Source organism: Pan paniscus, chromosome 14, assembly GCF_029289425.2.
Source record: "Pan paniscus chromosome 14, NHGRI_mPanPan1-v2.0_pri, whole genome shotgun sequence".
In the NCBI taxonomy this organism is placed as follows: domain Eukaryota; kingdom Metazoa; phylum Chordata; class Mammalia; order Primates; family Hominidae; genus Pan; species Pan paniscus.
Genome location: NC_073263.2, coordinates 33,162,569 through 33,185,044, shown reverse-complemented (window position 1 = coordinate 33,185,044; position 22,476 = coordinate 33,162,569). Strand labels below are relative to the sequence as shown.

At 39.8% G+C, this 22,476-nt stretch overlaps 1 long non-coding RNA gene across 1 annotated transcript; it reads right to left on the bottom strand.

Moving 5' to 3' along the window:
* Positions 1 to 16,293: 16,293 nt before the first annotated feature.
* Positions 16,294 to 20,918, bottom strand: LOC134728861 (uncharacterized). Its single transcript, XR_010109732.1, has 2 exons — positions 18,420 to 20,918; positions 16,294 to 17,782 (listed from the first exon to the last, which is right to left on the bottom strand). It is a non-coding gene; the product is annotated as an uncharacterized LOC134728861 (long non-coding RNA).
* Between the last annotated feature and the right edge of the window lie 1,558 nt (positions 20,919 to 22,476).

Sequence of the window (22,476 nt, the reverse complement as noted above, 5' to 3'; positions counted from 1 at the left end):
ATGAGTTTTTCAAAGAGTTTGTTAATTTTGTCTATTATCAAATTTATTAAAAGAAACATTTTTATAATATATTTTCACTATTCTTGGATATGCAGCAATAGTTCCTCTGTTACTGCTGATGTTAATAATTTGTGTTTTTACTTTTAAGTGCTTACCAATTTTATTATTTTCAAAAAACTGTTTGACTTTATTAATTTTCTTTATTGTTTACACATTTTCTACTTCAGTTTATATGCTCTTTTTATTTTCACTCTTCTACTGTAAGTTTAGTTTGCTCTTTTTTTCTGCTTCTTAAGATGGGACTTACTGCTTTTACATCTTTTTTCTAATATAAACATTTAATGTTATAACTTTTCTTCTAAACACTTCTTTAGCTGCATCTCACAAATTTTAGCATACTGTGTGTTTTCATTATTATTTAATTCAAAATACGCTTTAAGATTTCTAATATTTCCCTTTAGATTTATTCTTTGATCCATAGGTTATATAATGTGTTTTTAAATATCCAACTATTTGTGGCATTTCTATATATTAAATTTGTTATTATATTTTGTCTATACAAATATTTGTATATTCTGTTATATACGTTATATAACATATAGCTGTTATTTCTATATTGTTTATTTTTATTTCTAGATGTATTATTATTTATATATTTTATTGTCATTTATTTTTAATTTAATATTACTCTAAGATTTTAAGTGTGTGAAATATGATAAGACAAAGTTTATCTTGGTGAATGCAGCATGTATACTTGAAAAGAACGCATATTCTGGCCAGGCACGGTGGCCCACGCCTGTAGTCTCAGCACTTTCGGAGGCCGAGGCAGGTGGATTGCCTGAGGTCAGGGGTTTGAGACTAGCCTGACCAACAAGGTGAAACCCTGTCTCTACTAAAAATACAAAAATGAGCCAGGCATGGTGGCAGGCGCCTGTAATCCTTGCTACTCGGGAGGCTGAGGCAGGAGAGTCTCTTGAACCCAGAGGAAGAGATTTCAGTGAGCCGAGATAGCGCCACTGCACTCCAGCCTGGGCAACAGAGTGAGACTTTGTCTCAAAAAAAAAAAAAAAGAAAAAAGAAAAAGAATACATATTCTGTATCATTGGGTATACTGTTTTTTGAATGTCAGTTAGGTCTTGTGGGTTGATAGCATTTTTCAAATTTGCTGTATTCTTTACTGTTTGTGTTTGTGTCTATTTGTCTATTAGTTGTATAAATAACAGAAAGAGGGGTGTTAAAATCTCCAATTATGGTCATGGATTTGATGAAGAACATTCCACCCACTCTTTTTTTTTCTTTGAGACAGAGTTTTGCTCTTGTCGCCCAGGCTGGAGTGTAGTGGCACAATCTTGGCTCACTGCAACCTCCGGCTCCCTAGTTCAAGAGATTTTCCCACCTCATCCTCTTGGGTAGGTGAGGTGTGCACCACCACGCCCAGCTAATTTTTTTATTTTTTAGTAGAGATGAGGTTTCACCATGTCGGCCAGGCTTGTCTCAAACTCCTGACCTAAAGTGATTGGCCAACCTCGGCCTCCCAAAGTGCTGGATTACAGGCATGAGCCACTGCAACCGGCCTCTAACGTATTTACATCTAATATTATTATTGATATGGTTTGGCTCAAATCTATCCTCTTATTGATTAGTTTTACATTTGTCCCATCTATTTTGTTTATTTTTTACTCTTCTTACCCTTTTTTCACTACCTTTTTTGTAAAATCAAAAATTTTTAGTATTCTTTTAAAATTCTCTATTGGCTTCTTATCTACACCTATACTTTCAGCTAGCTATCTTTTTAGTGGATGTTCTAAGAATTACAATAATGTAGTCTTATCAAAAAACTATTAATTTAAAATTAAGTTAATTAGGTTCATTTAAAGTAAAATCAATTATTATACTACTTTACTTAAGAAGCTAGGACAAACATGGGGCTCAAACATGTTTTCTTATCTCAGTTTTCCCTGCTGTTCAATGATGGAAAAATTCGTATTATTTCTGCAGCTTTACAGTATGCTAAAGAACAGAGCCAGTCTAGTTTGCAATGTCTTTTATTAAAGAGAGTATTATTTTGTCTGGCAAACAAGTAAACTACTTGGAATCTTCCCTGTTCTGTCAAGCTCGGTTTGGTTCTTTGTTAGGGCTGTTTGAGTATAGTTTTGTCTTTAGTTCTAAGTTGGGTCCCTTATCTGAGGTGTGGTCTTTGCTTATAGGTTGTGGTGCTTTTGGGGTCTGAACGAAATGCCCAAGGTTTTCGGAGATGCTTGCCATACTGACTGTTCCAGAAATCTGTCTTCTAACTTTACATGGCTTCTAATATTTCATGGTCTGCTCTCAGCCCTGAAGCAATCACTTTCTTTTAGGACTCATGGAATTTTTTCCTCTGAATGCACGGTATATCCCTTGGCCATGAATCCACAAAACACACATGCACAGATTCTTAGGGTCCCAGCTCTCCTCAGAACCCTCCTTTTCAGTACCCTGCCCTGAGAGTTCCAGATGCTTCTGTCATCTTGAAGTCTGATCTTAGCGTTCTCAGCTCAGCAAAAGCACTGTGCACTGCTTGGGCTCTATCTCCCTGCACTGCAGTTCAAAACATGCCCCCAGCAAGAAGCTAGGACAAATATGGGGCTCATCTGACGTTTCCTTACCTCAGTTCCCCTGCTGTTCAATGATGGAAAGATTGTTTTTTTCTCTCCAGTTTTATGATATGCCAGAGAGCAAATCTGGCAGCAGTAACTGTATCATAGCTAGAAGAGGAAGTTTCACAATTTATTTAATTTGTATCCTCAATATCTGGCTCATAGTAAGCAAGCCATCAATGTAAGATATATGGGGCATGTATGAATGGATGTATGCACATTTGGATTACTGAAGGGATGGGTAGAAGAAATTTGTTAAGTCTTTTCTCAACATTATTTTTTCTCCTTAGCACTTTTCACAGTCTAACATACTTTTTGTTTTACCCATTTTAAATTTTGTTTTGTGTTTCACTCCCACTAAAATGCAAGTTCCATGAGGACATGACATTTTGTTTTGTTCACTGATTTATTCAATGACTGACATATAAAAGTTGCTTACTAAATGTTTGTTGTTAGAGTTGATTGATAGATTTTTCAGGATGATCTAGCATACTATTACTGAAATTTGATAATGAAAAAAGCCTAACAAGTGTAAAATCCATTAATGGAGAGTTAATACTTGTATGGGAGAGTCATTTTAGAGTATCCTACCATTTTTGATTAACAACTAGAATGCTCACTTCAGCAACACTAATCCTTTTTCTGTTCATCATTTACATATGTGACGCTTTCTCCTGCCTTAGAAACTTTGCTGTTGCATCTTTGCTTTTTGCAAGGATGGTTCCTTATATCATTCAAAATGCAACTCCAATGTCTCCATTTCAGAGAGATCTTCCTGCTCTAAAATGGGACCACCTATGCCAAGTTTCTATCATAACACCATGCTTTAATTTCTTGAGAGAACATATCCCTCTCTATTTTATGTTTACATATGCATCGTCTTATCTGTCTTCCCAGGTGACAAGCTCTGTGAAAGCTGGAATTTCATGGGGGCTCTTCGAGGTAAAGCCCAGCCCCTATCCCAGTGCTTGGTCCTCAGTAGATACTCAAAAAATCTTTCTGGTCATAGGCAGAATTCTAAGATGGCCCCATGATCTCTACCACCTGCTGTTACTACTATGATTATGTTATCCAACATTTCAAAGGTTCTTTGAAGAGGTAATTCAGGTTACTAATCAGTTGGGTTAAAGAAAAAATGATGATATGGGTGAGCTGAACCTAATTATTTGAGTCATTTCAAAGCAGATAATTTTCTTTTGCAGCACAGGACAAAGTAAAAAAGATTCAAAATACAAGAAGGATTTATTGTAGTACAGTGTGAGTGTAATGTTTCCTGAATATAACATTCTGTTCCTGTGCCCTTGATAGTAATATAAGGGCTAAGTCAAATGCCTCTTCAACTATTAAGTAGTCTCAGATATCACCTCTTTGCTGTGCAGTTTACAAGCACTGATTGCTTATGTATGGGAGGAGGGAACCAAACCTATTGAGTGCCTAATATACACTGTACACGGTACCAGGTACTATTAACTCGTTTAGTCATCACAACCACCTTATAGTGTTATTGAGTCAGCCCATGATCACAAACTAAGTGATCAAATTATGATTCAGCCCCCAGGCAGTTTAAATTATTTTTAAAAATCAAAACCAAATCAAAACAAAAACCCAGGGAAAGGAGGATAAACTAAGAATAAAAGCACTCAACACTTATAGTTCCATTTTAAACCATGCTAATGGCACTAATAACATAGGGTGCTGTTCCACCTGTTGACAGATGTACCCTATCCTCATTATCTGGAGTCACAGTTCCTTAGGGACGCTTACTCCCTACCCAAGTCCCCTTGCCTGGTCCATTTTACTTATCACTCAGGTCTCAAAAGACACATTATTTCCTTGAGGAAACTTTTCCCAACCTGTCCTTTCTCCCAGACCCATGTGAGGTCCTCTTGTTATGGATTCTGATTCAATTAAAATAAAGACTATTTTTCTAGCTATGTATTTTGTGATTTATTAATACCCATGTAATTACTTAATTACTACAGCATAAACAAATTTAAAGGCAGAGGCTATATCTATCTTTTTCTGAAGTGTGTCTTCAGAGCCTAACCATGTATGGCTTGTAGTAGGCACAATATAAATACGTAAAGAGAATGAACAAATACCCAAGTGCCTAAGACAGTGTTTGCCATGGATGGCATAGACTTTTCCCATGCCTTGTCCCCACCATGGCTGAAAATATTTTCTCCTTAGTGACTGAATACATGGATGGGTAGAAGGATAGATGGATAATTCTCAAAACTCTTCCAGTCTAGATTTCTGAGATTCCCATTCAAAGAATGGAAAATATGCGGAAGAGCAGAAAGTCTTTGTTGTCTATTATCTGCTTCTTGCTGACTACTAAAACCACCAGCACACTGCTGTCCCTAGAGATCTCACTTTACGTGAGGGTGCTAGAGAGGGTCTTTCTTCTTTTCTTTCTTTCTTGCTTTATTTTTTCCCTTCTCTTCCCTTCCCTGCTCCCCTTCCCTTCTTCCCTTCTTCCCTTCTCCCCATTCCCCTCCCCTTTTCCCTCTCCTCTCCTCTCCTTTTCCCTCCCTTCTCCCCTCCCTTTCCCTCCCCTCCTCTTTGCTTCTCTCTTTCTCTCTCTCTCTCTTTTTCCCTGTCTTCCTTCCTTTCCTCCTTTTTCTTTTTTAAGCAAATCTAATTCTGTCAAGAAATGTGTCTTTAATATGCTTTGCCTGGCTTCCTCGACAGAACTAGCAAATGTTAAATAATACAACACAAAATAAATAATACAAATTATACAAATAATGATGGTATGACATTCTCAACATCAAGCTGATTCATTTAAGGACTGGCAACATCAAGCATTATTCCAAAGAAATTAAACACTTGGCAATACTATAGGTACGCAATTAGTATTAATTGGTCTGAATAGTACTTTGAGCCCTTGAGTAATTTATTTTCCCACATAGTTATTTCCATCTGAGGTTAAACACAAACCACACTGAAAGGCTTCTTTGTTTGGGTGCAGAGCGATGCTATTGGAAAGGAACCTAGATGTCATGATGATATCTCTAACACTGGATTTGCACAGCACCATGCTTTGCAGAAGCTTAATTGTGTTGTTGTTTTAAAGACAGATTTGTGCCAAAGATCTGGCATGCTGCAGAGGATGCCAGATGGTTACCCTGGAAAGTTTCTTCTCGGTAACAGGTGGGCTGTTCCATCTCACTATCCAGCCCAAGGCACAACCCAGTTCTGTCTTAGCTCTGTGCTATTCTGGGAGCCAGTTCTCAGCAGAGAAGCACTTTTCCAACAATGGAAAATACTTTTTATGTAAATCAGTGGTGCCAAGCACATAGTAAGCACTCAAAGATAATGCTTGTGGATCTTTAAGTTTAAAAATCCATATGTCCAGTCCAGTTTTCCTCTGAGTATCAGCAACCAGCTGTCCACACTCAGCATCTCCTCCTGTACCTCTGCTACTTAGGAGCCAAAGCAGAACCATGGCTTCTGCCCCCAGTCCCCAACCCTTGCCTTAGGCCAAATTGACTCCCACCCTCAAATCTCCCCATCTCTTTAAATGACACCACCACCCACTAAATTGCTCCAGGCAAAAACACAGGGGTTTTTGCGGATTGCTTTTGTTCCCTGACATCCCACTTAAATTCATTAGTAAGTTCTGTTGACTCTACCTCCAGAATATATCTCTAACCCTATTCTCTTGTTGATTCAATTGTTGTCCAAGTCAGCATCCTCCCTCTCCTAACTGGCCTCTTTCCTTCTATTCTTGTCCTTTAAAGTCCCTTATGCACCTGGCAGCTTGGGGGAGCCCTACCATGTCAACCAGATCCTTTCATTCCCCTGACAGTTTCCAAAAACATTTAGAATGAAATCCTACTCGTTGGTCCAGCCATAAGGCCCCATGTGATCGGTGCCTGCCTAAAGAGAATCCTATCTTCTTTCCCTCTTGCACTCATTCACCCCTCCCCAGCCCCATAGCCTTGTCTTTGACCCTCTAGCACACTGAGCCAGCACCAGGCTCATGCACTTGATGCTTGCTGGCCTTGCTGTTTGAAATGTACGTCCCCCAGATCTACTTGGGAGCCTCTGCTTCTTGAAGATCACAGGTCAAACACCACCTTGTCAGATTGTCTGGCCTCCTTGGCTCTCAATCACATTACCCTGTTTTGTTTTGTTTTTTTCATGGCACTTGATTATGTTTAAAAGTATTATTTGCTCATGTATATGTGTTGCCTGTGTCCCCCACTAATACAGAAGCTCCTTGAGCTCTGAGACTTTGCCAGTCAGTGCAGCACCCCTGACATGCGTAAGGGTGGACACAGAATCCACACTCAGTGAACATCTGTGGCCCACCAGCTGGCTGAAAATGCAAGTAGGGTCAACATTGGTCTCAAAGCGACCAGTTAGTTTTCTGAATCCTGAAATTCTGAAACTTTTACATAGCAATATTTGGCTGCAATCAATCACAGACAGTAGGAAAGACTCTAATTCCAATTTTCCAAGAAACACACACACACACGCACACACACACACACACGGAGAATGTATCCATAGAGATATGGTCCATTTAGGCAGCCTTTGGGTCCTGCTGGAGCACTGGAGCTCTGGTTTTCAAGCTGAGCTGGTTGCCAAGGGCTCCACCTCAGGAAGCTGGAGCACCAGGCATCCAAGTGCCCCTCTCCGGCCAGATCAGCTCTGCTTTAATCTGCTTTAATTTTAAAACATTTAATTGGCTTCCACAAAAGGGGATGTCTGAAAGCTAGGATCCCTCCACTGGAAAAGAATACAACTGACTATGTTCATGTGCACTTAGAAGTCCCCATCTGAACACCCTAAAACAGCTGAGGTGTGTTTCTTTGTAATCTCATGTTTCTCCCCTGCCTTCTGCTCCCACTGTTGCTGCCTGGGTTGAGATCCCACATCCGCACTTTTGGCCCTAAAAGGACCTGGAAGTTCTTTTGTGTCCTTTCCCACCCCTTCTGATAATCCCTTCCTCACCCTGCTGCTAAATTAACATTTCTCCACCAAACACAAATCTGAGCTTGTCACTACCCGAGTGGCTCCCACGTCCACTGAAATCACTTTATGCTCAAAGCCTGTCCTGTCAGGACCTTCATTCTCTCACTCCTTCAAGAGTTTGACAGCCTGCAAGCCTCCAGACCAGCCCTCAAGCTTCCAGACCAATGGTGCTTGGTTATCCACTCAGCATTCACCAAGGCCTGACTTTCTCCTTTCTGGGTGCTTGGCTAAGCCAGGCCATTCCTGCTGCCATTCGCCCTTCCTCTGGGACTCACCAGTTGCAACCCTATCTCTTCTCTCTTCCATTTCCCCATTCCTCACACCACCTTACTGCACCCTCAGGGAAAACTACTCCCTCTAATTCTGTGCCCACAACTTTGTTTGCACTACTAAGGTGACACTAATCACACTACTTTGCTCTGTGGACTATAGCTTCAGCCTGGGGAAAGATAAAATTTAGAGCAGAGTTTCGGGTGTCACTTCAACTCACTACTGTGTAAGCTTAGACTTACCCTTTCTGAGCCTCATCCACTTTACCTATAAAATATATGTAATAACATCTCCCTCTCAAAGCTGCTGTGGGTGTTGTGATATATGTGAAAACAATTTGGAAACTACACATGCAAAGTATTTTTATTCCTATTGGCTGCTTGAAGGCAGGAACCATCCTATTCATTTTTGACCTAACCCCCATCTCCAGTGCATGCCAGGATGTAGCAGAGCACATTCATTTCAGTATAATTCTGAGAAAAAGAGAAAGGACCCATTTCAACTCAAACTTAATACCACAATTTGAACTTTGAAGTTGCTCAAAAGAGTTCTTTCAGATCTAAAGAGGAAAAAATGACTGGAAGACGAGCCTTTAGGCAACTTATTAACTGTTTTTACTTGCATAACAGATTATCTGGGGGGCCACATGAGCCTTTGACAGGACATCTGTGAAGTTAGAACAGTCTTTGGTCTTTTGTGTACTCTGAGAAGTCCAGGCCACAGGAGTTTGCCATTCTCTATTTTCTGCAACACATTAAACTGTTTAATGCAAATTGACTCCATTCTAAATTTGCATGGGGCCCAGGAGCCCTTTGAGAGAGAGCTTGAGTGAGACCTTGGGTTGACATATACAGGACTGTCTGATGGCCAGGGTGAATGGGTATATTCCCAGAAGGGGAATAGACAAGAGAAAAAGAAAACAGCCTCCCTGAAGTGATGCTTCATAGAGAAGTCTTGAAGGATGGTGCGGTTTTTGCAACAAGGTGTGGATGAGGCAGGGAGTAGGGGCTTCCAGGAGGCTGTGCCCCTGGCTTTCTTTCCCATCTTGAGTGTGGATCACCATGTCTGATGATCAGACCGGTCAGGTTGTGCCCTAAACAAAGGCACACACACACAGGAAGGCATCATTCACATTGTAGGTTTGTGCACACTTTCTTTGCAATTTTCTGCCAGAGGAAAGTCAAGTGTCTTAAGGACTCGCCTCATTCTTACCAAGGCACTGTTGGAAAGTCAAGTGTCTTAAGGAAGGGGTGACTTTCCTAATTTTTACCAAGGCACTGTTTAGGGTAGGGGAAGCCTTGGCAGGGACCCTTGGAAGAAGAGGGCTGTCTATAGTGGAAAAGCTATCACATTAGGAGCCCAATAGTTCTACTTTAGTTCAGTATCTTAGTTATTTTAGCCCCTTAGAACCTAACACAGCACCTGGTACATATTTATTCAGTAAATTGGATTGATCGGTGCCTATGGGTTTTTAAAGTTTTATCCAGGAGGCATCACAGATCTCATTTGTTCTTTATTCCTTTTGTGTTCTCTTCCCAGACTTGTGGTTTTGTCACAAGGAGATAATATTTTCAGCAAAAAAATATAAACTTTCCCTCAAGACACAAATTAGAAAATATGGTGGTGCAGTCCCTGGTGAGGAAGCCATCCTTCCAGGCCCAGAATTTCCTGCCCTGTCTCCATTTCCAACTTATCATAAATACTTTCCTGACCCCTAAAATGCAGGACACTGATCAACTCAGTTAAGAAGTTTTTATTTCAAGCCTGCTGGGCTTTACAAAGGACTGCATTTGACTCTGGGCATGGATTCAAAGTCCTTTTGAATAAATGACCTGCTTATCTAGCTGTCAAAATGTGGACCTCACTGGCACTCTTAACTATAGCCCTGATTCAAGTTTATGTGCCAGAAACGGAACTTCTGTCTTTCAAATTCAACGAGGTCTTCAGACCATGGCCGCCTTGCACAATATGGACCAGCAGTTGCTATTAGAGCAACTAAGGGTATTTACGGTTTATTCAAATAATGTAGTGCAAAGAATAGGAGGTTTGAAAGTCTGGCGAGGAGTGGAAGAATTGACTTCCATAAATCTAGGGCCCTAAAAATACCTTTTTTGTTCAAGCGTTGGAAAGAATTTTGTCGACCTTTCTGCTTCATTGGCATTTCTTTACGTTTTCCTGGTAACCAGAGACAAGTTGCACAATCGGTGTGGCATTTGGCTCCTGATTCTGGGAGAGAGGGAGCGCTGTCTGCTTTTTCAGCAGGCCTAGCACAGTGGAGCGCGGAGCATTCAGCACTGGGGGAGCCTGCCAGCAGCTGGCCCTGCCAAACTAAACAGGAATCAGCGCGGACAAAGGGAAGATTATGTGGTGGAAAAAGGATACCCCGAATTAAGGCAGGAAAGCCACGTCAATTATATTTGGAAGCGGTGTCTCTCCCCCGGGTTACAAAGCCGTCTCTCTAAGAGTTCTGAGGATGTTGCTGTTTCACCGAAAGCTCACCCACAAAAGGTCAGTGGGTGGAGTTCAAACAAAATGCTTTTCCTCTTATGACTTCCTGTGGATCTTGATATCTCGCCACAAGTCTTTCTGCCACCACTGTGCCCTTCCATGCACACTAGTCACAGCAGGAGGAGGACAGGAACGCGCGCCAGGAGCGGATTAGGGGGCGTGAGCAGGCGACCCTGGCAGGGGCTCTCCACGCAGTGGCCCGCGGTGGGCTGGGCATGCTGAGCACTGCGTCCCTGCTTCAGTCCTGATCTCAGGGGAAGAAAAATAAAAACACAACAAAACTCAAACCAACAAAACACCTGGGATTTCCCGGCCACCAGCCCCAGTGAGTGCCCCCACAGGATAAGCTCTTACTAACTCCTCCTGGTGGCCCCAGGCTGACCTCTGCAAGGTCACTGTTGGGAGTTGAAGGCAAAGCGGCCTGGCCCACTGCTGGTGATACCCAGGCTAGGCTAAGTCTCCTGAGGACACGTGGAGGCTCAGCGCAGGCGCAGGAGCGGCGCGGGGCTGGGAGAACTGGCAAAGCCACCTGCGGTGCTGTGCCCAGGGAGTCCATGATTATTCTCTCCTCCTGTCTCCTTTTTCAAAATGCAAAATAAAATGAGAAATTTTATTTTTAACAATAAAAGTAACAAATATTTCATCACCAAGATGTTTAGATGTTAGTATTACTGGAAACAAGTTGCTTTTTTTTCTCCTTAAAGAAGTAAGACTTTGAAGATACAGTAAGGCCCCACCTTCATCCCTCCCCTCCCCAGAGTGAACCTCCTTAAATTTGTCTATATTGTTCCCACGTGATTTTTCTTACTTTTTCCATGCATAGTTTTATTTAAATATGATCTTGCATGGTTTTTAAATTTATGTAAATGATATCCTTTAAATATCTTTTTACAATTTACATTTTGCACTTAACCGGCCACTTTAGGAATTTATCATTGTGAATGTTAGTAAATCTAGCTTTAAGATTGTTTAATAAACTTTTCAATAAAAACAATTATTTTTTAAATCCATTCTATTCAGGAGCATGACTTTTTTCCCCACTTTTTAAATTACAAAGAATACAATTAGCATGTTTGTACATTTACACTAGCACACATGCCTAGTGTATATGGGAGTAGACCCTAAAGAATGAAGAAGTAGAGGCCGGGCACAGTGGCTCACGCCTGTAATCCCAGCACTTTGGGAGGCCGAGGCGGGCAGATCACAAGGTCAGGAGACAGAGATTATCTCCTGGCTAACACGGTGAAACCACGTCTCTACTAAAAATACAAAAAATTAGCCGGGCGTGGTGGTGGGTGCCTGTAATCCCAGCTATTTGGGAGGCTGAGGCAGGAGAATGACGTGAACCTGGGAGGTGGAGCTTGCAGTGAGCCAAGGTCATGCCACTGCACTCCAGCCTGGGCAACACAGCGAGACTCCATCTCAAAAAAAAAAAAAAGAAAGAAAGAAAGAAAGAAAGAAATTAGAAGTAGAATTCCTGGGCCATAGGTCAGTTTCAACATTGCCAAATATTGACAAATTGCTCTCCAAGAGGGCTATGTTAATTTTCAAGCTCACCAGCAATGATCAAGATTTTCACCAAAACTTGGTGCACCAGATTAATTGTATTTGCTGACATGACGGTTTCAAGTGGTACCTGGCCGCTTGACTTTTCAATTCCGTGAGAACTAGTGAAGTTGAGCATATTTTCATATGCTGTTGTCCATTTGAGCTTTTTGCTTAAGCTGCGTATTTACATACTTTGTGACATTTCTATTGTGTTATTGCAGTTTTTAAAATAAATTTGCAATTTATATGTGGTTTCTATACGTTTTCCAGTATATGATTTTCCTTTTTACTTTGTTTATGGTGTCTTTTAAATTTTAATATAGTTAAAATTTAATTTTCAATGTAGTTAAATGTATCAATATTTCATCCTTTTTTTAGTTCTATGAAGATTTCTCCATGCTTCATTCTAAGACTTTTTTTTTTTTAATTTCAATCTTTAAGCCTGAATCTGGGAATGTGAATTTGTATATCATGAAATAGGGATTTAACTTTTTCATGTATGTAATGAACTGTTCTACACTATCTGTTGAAGAGTCTACCTTATCACCACTGAATTATGATACTACCTGTCATATTGTTTCCCTATTTTGTGTGCTGATTTCTAGGTTTGCTCATTGATTTACTTTTCTATCTCTGAATCAGTTCTATACTTTTAAAATTACAAAATTTTACACAGGCTTATGGATTTTTCCCCTATTTTTCCCTCTTCCTATTTTTCTTTCTTCTAGATTTTCTTGGCACTTGTTGACCATTTACTCTTTCATAATATTTCAGAATCAGCTTGTCCAGATCCCTAAAAATGCCTATTGAGGCTATGACTGCAATTATATAATTTATAAAGTAATTTTGGGAGAATGGACATCTTTATGATATTGAGTCTTTCCATTGTGAAAACAATGCATCTCTCAATAAGTTCTTCTTGCATGTCTTTTAAAAATGTTTTCATGGGCTGGGCACAGTGGCTTGCACCTGTAATCCCAGTACTTTGGGAGGCCCAGGCAGAAAGATACCTTGAGGCCTGGAGTTCCAGACCAGTCTAAGCAACATAGCGAGACCCCATCTCTACAAAAAGTAAAAAAAAAAAAAAAAAGGGCATGGTGGCACATGGCTGTAGTCCCAGCTATTCCAAAGGCTGAGATGGGAGGATTGCTTGAGCCCAGGAGTTTGAGGCTGCCAAAGGCTAGAATTGTGCCATTGCACTCCAGCCTGGGTAATAAAGTGAGCCTCTATCTCTAAAAAAATTTTTCTTTAGAGATATTGGACATTTTCATTACTTTTTTTCTGGGCAGCTTTTAGATTTTATTATTAACATAAATTGTGTCTTTTAAAATTATGTTGTCTGATTATTTGTTGCTTAGTTATTGTAATGCAAATAATATTTTATATTATATCTTGTATCTAAATACAATCCAACATTTTTTATTTGTTCTAATAGTTTGCATAAATTCTAGGAATAACTGTGTGGACAATAATATCAAGAATGAATTTTTTTTCTTCCTTTCTAATCAGTTTAACTTTTTAACCTCTCCTGCCTCTAATCTGCACCATCAGAAAAGAAACAATGGGCCGGGCGTGGTGGCTCACACCTGTAATCCCAGCACTTTGGGAGGCCCAGGCAGGCAGATCACCAGGTCAGGAGATCCAGACCATTCTGGCTAAGACAGTGAAACCCCATCTCTACTAAAAACACAAAAAATTAGCCAGGCGTGGTGGCACGCACCTGTAGTCCCAGATACTCGGGAGGCTGAGGCAGGAGAATCACTTGAACCCAGGAGGCGGAGGTTGCAGTGAGCTGAGATTGCGCCACTGCACTCCAGCCTGGGTTATAGAGCGAGGTTCTGTTTCAAAAAAAAAAAAAAAAAAGAAACAATGATAGCTGACAAACTGACTCACTCATAATCTTGAAGACCATGTTTTTGTTTTATTTTTGTTATTATTTTTATTATTAGTGCATTGTGTAACTTCAGTGCTTTAAAATTAAAAATCAAAATCAACCAAAAATTTCACATATATTGGGACACTTAAAAATGTATAAATCAGTTGCGGTAGGCAAAAAAAAAAAACAAAACTGTCCCCCAAGTATCCACTTTGTAATCCCTGGGAACTGTGAAATGCTAGGTCACGTGACAAAAGGAATGAAGGTAGCAGATGAATTAAGGCTGCTAATGAGCTGACCTTAAACAAAGAGATTAACCCGGATTATCCAGGTGCACCCAGTGTAAACGAAAGGGTCCTAAAGTGCCTGGGAGAGCGGCAGAAGAAGCGGTCTGAAAGATGCAGCATACCAGGGAGTGCAGAGGGCCTCGAGAAGCTTGAAAGTTTAAGGAAGAGAATTCTCCCCGGAGCCTCCAGAAAGGAGCGCAGCTCTGCCATCGCCTGGATTTCAGCCCAATAACACCAGTGTTAGACTTTTGATCTGTAGAACCATAAGACATTTGTGTTATTTTAAGCCACTACATTTGTGGTAATTTCTTTACAGCAGCAAAAGAAAACTAATACACCAGTGGAAATTTAAAACTACATAAAATAATAATGTTACATATCAAAGCTTTTGAGATTCTGTTAAGGCAGTAATTATAGAAAGTAGACAGCCTTAAAATGCCCATACTGAAAAAAATTTCAGATAATAAAGTCTACAACCCAAGAAGTTAGATTAATAGCAGAGTAAATGCAAAAAATGGAAGAAAAATCATTAAAGGAAAAGCAGAAATTAATGCGATAGTGAAAATAAAGCTAATATTTTAAGAACTTATAATATCCTGAGAAATATTCTACATGTTTTACACATATTAACCCTTTTCTTTCTTACAATAACCTTATATATAGGTATTATTATTGCGTTTTTTCTTTTTTTCTTTTTGAGATGGAGTTTTGCTCTTGTTGCCCAGGCTGGAGTGCAATGGTGCGATCTTGGCTCACTGCAACCTCCGCCTCTGGGGTCCAAGCAATTCTCCTGTCTCAGCCTCCTGAGTAGCTAGGATTACAGATGCCCGCCACTACACCCAGCTAATTTTTGTTATTTTTAGTAGAGATGGGGTTTCACCATGTTGGCCAGGCTGGTTTTGAACTCATGACCTCAGGTGATCCACCCACCTAGGCTTCCCAAAGTGCTGGGATTACAAGCATGACCCACCGTGCTTGGCCTGTCGCCTTTTTTCAGTTGAGGCATCTGAGGCTTGAAGAGATTAAGTAACTTGTTCAGCTAGTATGTAGAGAAATTGGGGCTCAAGCCCATACCCCAGACTCTAGAGTCCATGTCCTTAACAAGCACATTAGTCATCTAACTAAACAAAAATGCAATAAAGAGAATCGACATCCCAAATTTGTTTCTTTCAAGAGACTACCGAAGTAGAACTATGGCCTGATATATCTAGAAAAACAGTGGAAATAAACAATATTAGGACTGGTAAAACAACATAACTACACATCACTAACAATGTTTAATATGAAAATATTACGCACAGTACTCTATTAAGAGATTTGAAAACTTTGACAACCAGATGTTTTCCTAGAACAGCGCTATTCAAAGTGTGGTCAGCTGACTGATCAGCAAATTATTTCTTGCCACTCTGCCACAAAGTAAGTACAGAAACTGAGAGTACGTGCTTAAAACCTGTTAAAGCATTTTTTGTTGTTGTTGTTACCCTACTGCAGCATCCAAGCACATAATTTTGTATTTCACAAAAGTGTTGGTCTTTGATAAATTTAGAAGCTCTGTCTTAGAAAACTATAACTTAAAACTGACTCAAGAAGAAATACTAGATAAAAAATAAAACAAGACTGGATGTGGTGACTTACTCCTGTAGTTCCAACACTTTGGGAGGCTGAGGCAGGAGGATCACTTGAGCCCGGGAGTTTGAGAGCAGCCTGAGCAACACTCTGGATAAAATTTATCTTTTTCTTCTTTTTTTTTTTTTTTTTTTGAGACAGGATCTGGCTCTGTCACCCAGGCTGGAGTGCAGTGGTACTGTCATGGCTCACTGCAACTTCAAACTCCTGAGCTCAAGCCATCCTTCCACCTCAGGCTCCCAAGTAGCTGGGACTACAGGCTCACACCACCACACCCAGCTAATTTTTTAATGTTTGGTAGAGATAGGGTCTCACTGTGTTGCCCAGGCTTGTCTCAAAATCCTGGACTCAAGCAATCCTCCCTTGGCCTCCCAAAGTGCTAGGATTATAGGTGAGAGCCACAGCACCCAGCCAAATTTGGTATGTCTTTGGGCAAAGATCTGTGAGTAGAAAACTCTCTATATTTTTGTCTGGACTGGTCTATATTTCAACTGTACTCATAGTTATTGTTTAGTTAAATACAGAGATCTAGCTTTTTAGACATTTTCTTTTAGCATTCTTTTTTTTTTTTTTTTTTTTTTTTAAAGACAAAGTCTTGCTCTGTCCCTCGGGCTGGAGTGCAGTGGCCCAATCTCAGCTCACTGCAACCTCTGCCTCCCAGATTAAAGCAATTCTCCTGCCTCAGCCTCCTGCATAGCTGAGATTACAGGCACACACCACCATGCCCAGCTAATTTTTGTATTTTTTTAGTAAAGACGGGGTTTTGCTATATTGGCCAGGCTGGTCTCAAACTCCTGACCTCAGGTGATCTGCCTGCCTTGGCCTCCCAAATTGCTGGAATTACAGGCATGAGCCACTGCACCTGGCCTCTTTTAGCATTCTTAAGTTATTCTATTCTTTTCTAGCCTCCAGTATTGCTTTGGAGAAGTTTGCTATTGATAAAATATTTGTTCTTTTTCTTTCTGGTTTCTCCTAAGATCTTCTCCTTGTCTTTGGTGTTCTATAATTTCACTCTCATGTGTCTAGATGCAAATTTCTTTTTATTATGCTTGGCATTAATTGTACTACATGAATCTGAGCATTTATGAATTTCATAAATTTTAGAAATTTCTGCCTCTCAGATCCTTATCATTTCTTTCTGACATTTCTGTCTGACGTGTATTGCTGATTTTCATTCTACCCTCCACATTTCTTCACCATTTCTTGGTAGTCCACTCTGCATAATAACCTCAGACCTATTTTGCCATTCACAAATTCCTGCTTCAGTTCTGACTTTGTTATTTAATCTGTCAATTTAATTTTTAATATAATGATTGCTTTTTATTTCTCAAAATTTTACTTGGCTTTTTATCTACCTATTTTAATCTACTTAATTGTAAGAGTGTCTTATTTCTTTGGGTTTTATTTTTTGTACTTTTAATCCTTTTAAAAATTATTATTTTCTCATCTGCCAGAATGTTATGTTATCTGGAATTTTAGGAACTCTAAATATGGTATTGCTTTGTCTTCTTTTTCTACTGGTGGATTTTTTTCTTCCTAAAGTTTTTTAAATGGGGTTTGTGGGATCACACAGCACACACAGGTCTGAGGCTAAAACAACTTCTGTGAGATTTTAACTATGGGAATCCAGTGAAAATTTAAAAAAATTTTTTTTTCAAAAATGTGTTTACTTCTGCTTCCAAAATGTACTCTTTTAGATTTATCACTTGGCTGAGATCAATTTTTTTTAATTGACCAGGTTAGGGGAGTTCCTGATGTTTAGAAAGCATCAGTTTGTACTCTAAATCCATAAGGCCCATACTTATGAATTCTCAGAGTAGAATTTTCATGCTTCTACCTGAAGCCTAGCCAGGAAGAGAGCAATCTCCTTGTCTTCACCCTGTGCTGAATTTGTCTGGCTTACCCTTTTGTTGTGTGTGTAGTCCTCATAAGTCCCAGCGTTATGAATGTTAGGGGTTAGGAGCTTGTTCAGTTCCAGCCTTCTGTTACCAAAACACCAGGGGCTTGGTTTAGGTCCTGCTGCTTGCCACACAGATAGCCAATGCCTGAGACAACGAGTATTGCCAAGGAAGAAGGTTTTAATCATGTGCTGCAATGGAGGAAATGGGAGATCACTCTTAAATCCATCTCCCTGACGGCTAAAACTTGGGGTTTATATAGCAGGGAGAAATGCAACAATGTGTAAGAAAACAGGAACTAGGGAGGGGTAAGAAAGCTATCATGATGAATTAATATGTCCAGTATCTCATTGTCTGGATGTGGTGATCTGGTGAGTTTTGCTTGTTTGATACTTTGAGAGGCCCGAGGGATCCTTGGCCCGAGGGATCCTTTCCTGAGGAAGGAACTCTTAAAACAAATATAAGTTTCAAGCTTTAAGACCAGAAGGATCAATTTCTATGTTTATCCCAAAACAACTGTCTATGGCAGTGGTCCCTAACCTTTTTGGCAACAGGGCCTAGTTTCGTGGAAGACAATTTTTCTACAGCCAGGGGTTGGGGGACCAGGGGGATGGTTTCAGATGAAATTGTTTCACCTCACCAGGTATTAGTTAGATACTCATAAGGAGCACACAATCTAGATTTCCCACATGCACAGTTCACAACAGGGTTCATGCTCCTATGAGAATCTAATGCCATCAATGCTCTGACAGGAGATGGAGCTCAGGCAGTAATGCTTGCTTACCTGTTGCTCACCTCCTGCTGTGCCGCCTGGTTCCTAACAGGCCACAGACCGGTCCATGGCCCCAGGTTTGGAGACCTCTGGTCTATGGGACTACTGGGTCGGCTTCACCTCCATCTTGAACATGTCTCAACTGCTGTCCTTAAATTGACATTGACACCTGAATTGGGTTAATAAACTGCCCCCCACCTTCTTAAAGTAGCAAAATCAGATCATATCTATGTGCTCTGGCTTTCTTTTCCTGCTTTGCTTTTGAACCTTTTTCAGTCTTCTGAGCTCTGCTAGGCATTTTTTAAATGCTTAAAAACATTACTAGGTGTTTTGGTGGCTCACACCTGCAATCCCAGCACTTTGGGAGGCCGAGGCAGGCGGATCACGAGGTCAGGAGATCGAGACCATCCTGGCTAACACGATGAAACCCTGTCTCTACTAACAATACAAAAAATTAGCTGGGCGTGGTTGCACGTGCCTGTAGTCCCAGCTATTCGGGAGGCTGAGGCAGAAGAATCGCTTGAACCTGGGAGGCAGAGGTTGCAGCGAGCCGAGATCTTGTCACTGCACTCCAGCCTGGGCGACAAGAGCAAAACTCCGTCTCAAAAAAAAAAAAAAAAAGAATTACTAGATGTTTGTCACAGGAGGTGGTTCAGATTATATCATCCCCAGTATTGCTGAGCCAGATCCTCCTATTTGTTCTCAGGAACAAGTTCCCAAATGCTCACAGCCACAGTAGAAAAAAATATTTTTCCATACGACTGCTTAAAGCCATTCTCTCTGAAAGGAACCTGGGGAAAGTGCTGTCAGTAGTTAACTAGAAATCGCAGCATCCTCAGGAAAATATCCAGGGGCCAACAGTTTTGGGCCCACTACAACACTGCCCTCCAGGGTCTACTGTCCTTCACAGGTCTGGGCACAGAGTCAGGCCAGGGATCTCCAGAACATGGGGAAAGGAAGGACCAGGTAGGCATGGTGAGGAGCAGCAGGAAGTGTGGGGTAATAGAAAGAGATCTGGAATCAGAACACTCAGGTTTAATCCCAGTCTTGGTGTTTGGGAACTGGGTAACTTTGGGCAAGTCACTTCGCAGAAATTCAGCTTTCTTGTGTGTTAGATTAGGTCAAGGCTTTTCAAATACTCCCTCCCATAAAGCATTTTCTTCAAAGAAAGCCTAACATTAAAGCAGATCAAAGTAGAATTGCTCTGCTTGAAGCGGGGAGGGGTATTGCCCCCTGGCTCCCACCCAAGAAACCCCTGAGGCACTTCCACAAAGTCCCCAGGGCTAGCGCAGTTTGACACGATCAGGTTCACCTTGTAAGGGTTTGATGTGAACCTTCTTTGAGTTGGCACCAAGCAAAACAGCCAATAAAGAGTCATTGAAAGTGACTGCATTAAAACATGGTTTCTATGAGGACTAAAAAGTACCTTCCAGGTTTCCTAGCAACAGAAATCAAGGTCTGCTGGCCACAGCAGGAAAAAAAAAAAAAAAAAAAACAAAAAACATTTTTTGAAACCTGGAAAAAAAATGGTTGAATTTAACCCTTATCCTCTATTGTGATGCAACAATAGAAATGATCATAGGGTAACCATGTTTTAGCCCTTCCACCTCAAATCTTCTACCCTGTGAGCTGCACGTGTCATCACACACCAAAAGACAAGAATAGTAGAATTCCCATGTTAATGAAAATAACATTTTCCATTGTTTGATCCAAGTGTTGCTTGAGAAAGGAAAGGGATGAGAGGAGAGAAGTAATGTGAGCACTTTTCCCTTTCATACCATAGTACGTAGGAGAAGATATGCAAACACAAGTTTTAGGATCTTCTTGGTCTCTTTATTCTTCTTTAAAATGAGCATTATCTCCTCATTTTACAGATTAGAAAAATTTATTCAGAACTTAATAGCCCATCTATGGTCACACACATATGAAATGGCAGAGACAGGAGAAATAAGACTTTTTTTAAAAAGCTGATATATAATTTTTATGAAGGTATTGACAGCCATACAGTGTTTCTGGTAAAAAGTGTATATCCATTTTCTTATTTTTCCCCTACTTTTTACTTTGAAAAAAATTAAGCCTGCAGAAATATTAACAAATTGAATAGGAATACCATATACCTTTCACCAAGATTCACAAATTAACATTTCACCCATTTGCTTTCTTTCTATGTATATGTATGTATGTGTTTCTGTGTGTACATACAAATGGATCTAAAACAGATATGCATGTTTATGCTGAACTGTGTAGTTACTTAAGAGTTAACACTTTCTTCTATATAACCAAAATACCATTAACTATTCCTAAGAATTAAATACATGGATTACCATTTTACACAGGCTATATTTAAATTTTTTGATTGTCTTAATACTATCTTTCATAGATTTAAAAAATCCTGGGTCAAATCAAGATTTACACTTCGCTTTCTGTTGTTGTTGTTTTGGTCTGTTTGATCACTTTATCAGGAGCAGTATTCTCCCTATTCTGTTTCTCATGACATTCACTTTTTTTGAATCCAGATCAGTGTCTTGAAGAATGTTCCACATTCTAGATGTGTATGATTATTTCTTCATAATTGATACAGGCTCTGGTTTTTAGCAAGAAAACTACATAGGTGATATTGAGTACTAATTGCATCCCATCAGGTGGCAAATAAAGTCAGATGGGTTCCCTGTGGGTGAGAGCAAGTTTGATCACGTAGTTGTAAGATGATGCATGCTGGATCTCTTTGGTATAAAGGGGCGTTTTCCATTTGTAATTCGTAAGTAACATGCATGGAGAAACTTTGTGACCATTTGAACACTCAGTTTCAGAACAACATTTCAGCTAATGGTTGTAACCCATCATTGATCTTAATCTTGCCTTAATCATTTATTCATATTGAGAAGTATAAAATGGGAATTTTGTTTTAGTTATATCAATTCATTCCACATTTATTAAATGGCATTATGTTTATAAAGAAGTCTTTCTCTGTCTCTCCCTCTCACTCTCTCTCTCATAGCGCTAGTTCAGTAGTCACTGTAAACTGTAAACTCTTTAAATTTTGCTGCTTTTGACCTAAATTTCTCCTTAAAAAGGCCTTCTTGTGGAAAATATTTGCTGTTGGCAGGCACGGTAATTTAGGCTCATTTGTCCAAGGTGCCTTCCAAAAGCTTAACGAGGAGGAGGATAGAGGCAATTCACTTCACCTAAGCTCCTAGGAATGAAGTTTTCTTTTATTAATAAGGAAATTGATAAACAAGGTTATTAAGTAACTGATGAAACTGAGACCTGAGAAAAGTATTAACAAAAGAAATAAAAGGGTAAAGATTGTTTTTATGGTGTTACTGAGATCCTCAAACTGCTCATTTGATTTCAGGTTAAGAGTTTCAGATATTCTTTGGAAGCCTCTGAGTTCTATAAAGGAAATAATCTAGTTCCAGTGTTATAAGTATAATTAGTGCAAAGGGAGTTCCTGGAACACGTGAAAAGTTTTAAGGCTGGGATGTAAGATTTCTTTACTTACTGCTTTTCAAATAAACTAATGAGGGGAGAAATAAACTTGGTTTGGGTTAGGATGCCTAAAATAAAACCCAGCGCAATATGATATGGTTGAGGCTGTTTCTCAAGGAAGTTTGGAAGAGAAACCAACTGCTGGATGAATTTTTTTTAAATTGAAGCTCTCACAATTGAAATTCCCTCCTTGTAGATATCACTCCCAAAAGTTTCTTACATCATGGCAAACCATAAATATTTCTTTTAAAGGAATGAAAGCTCTTGATACACAGATTTCTCTTGAACATAAATTTTTTAGGAAACATGTAAGGAGAGCCTACTGTCTTCTTGGCATGAATTTACAAGTTAGTGATCCAAAGATGAAAAATGCCCAGCTCCTGCCCCATGGCATCTCCAGAATTTCTGTTTAGAAGTTTAGGGACGGTAATTTAGGAGCTAAGGGATTTGTCATGAGGCTGTGTTTGCATTTCAAGTGAAGTTAGTTTAAGATTATATGTTATAGATTAATTTAAAAAACTAGCAAAGTTTTATGAAGATGTCTTTGCTCATATTTTGCATAAAACTGAGAAAATATCAG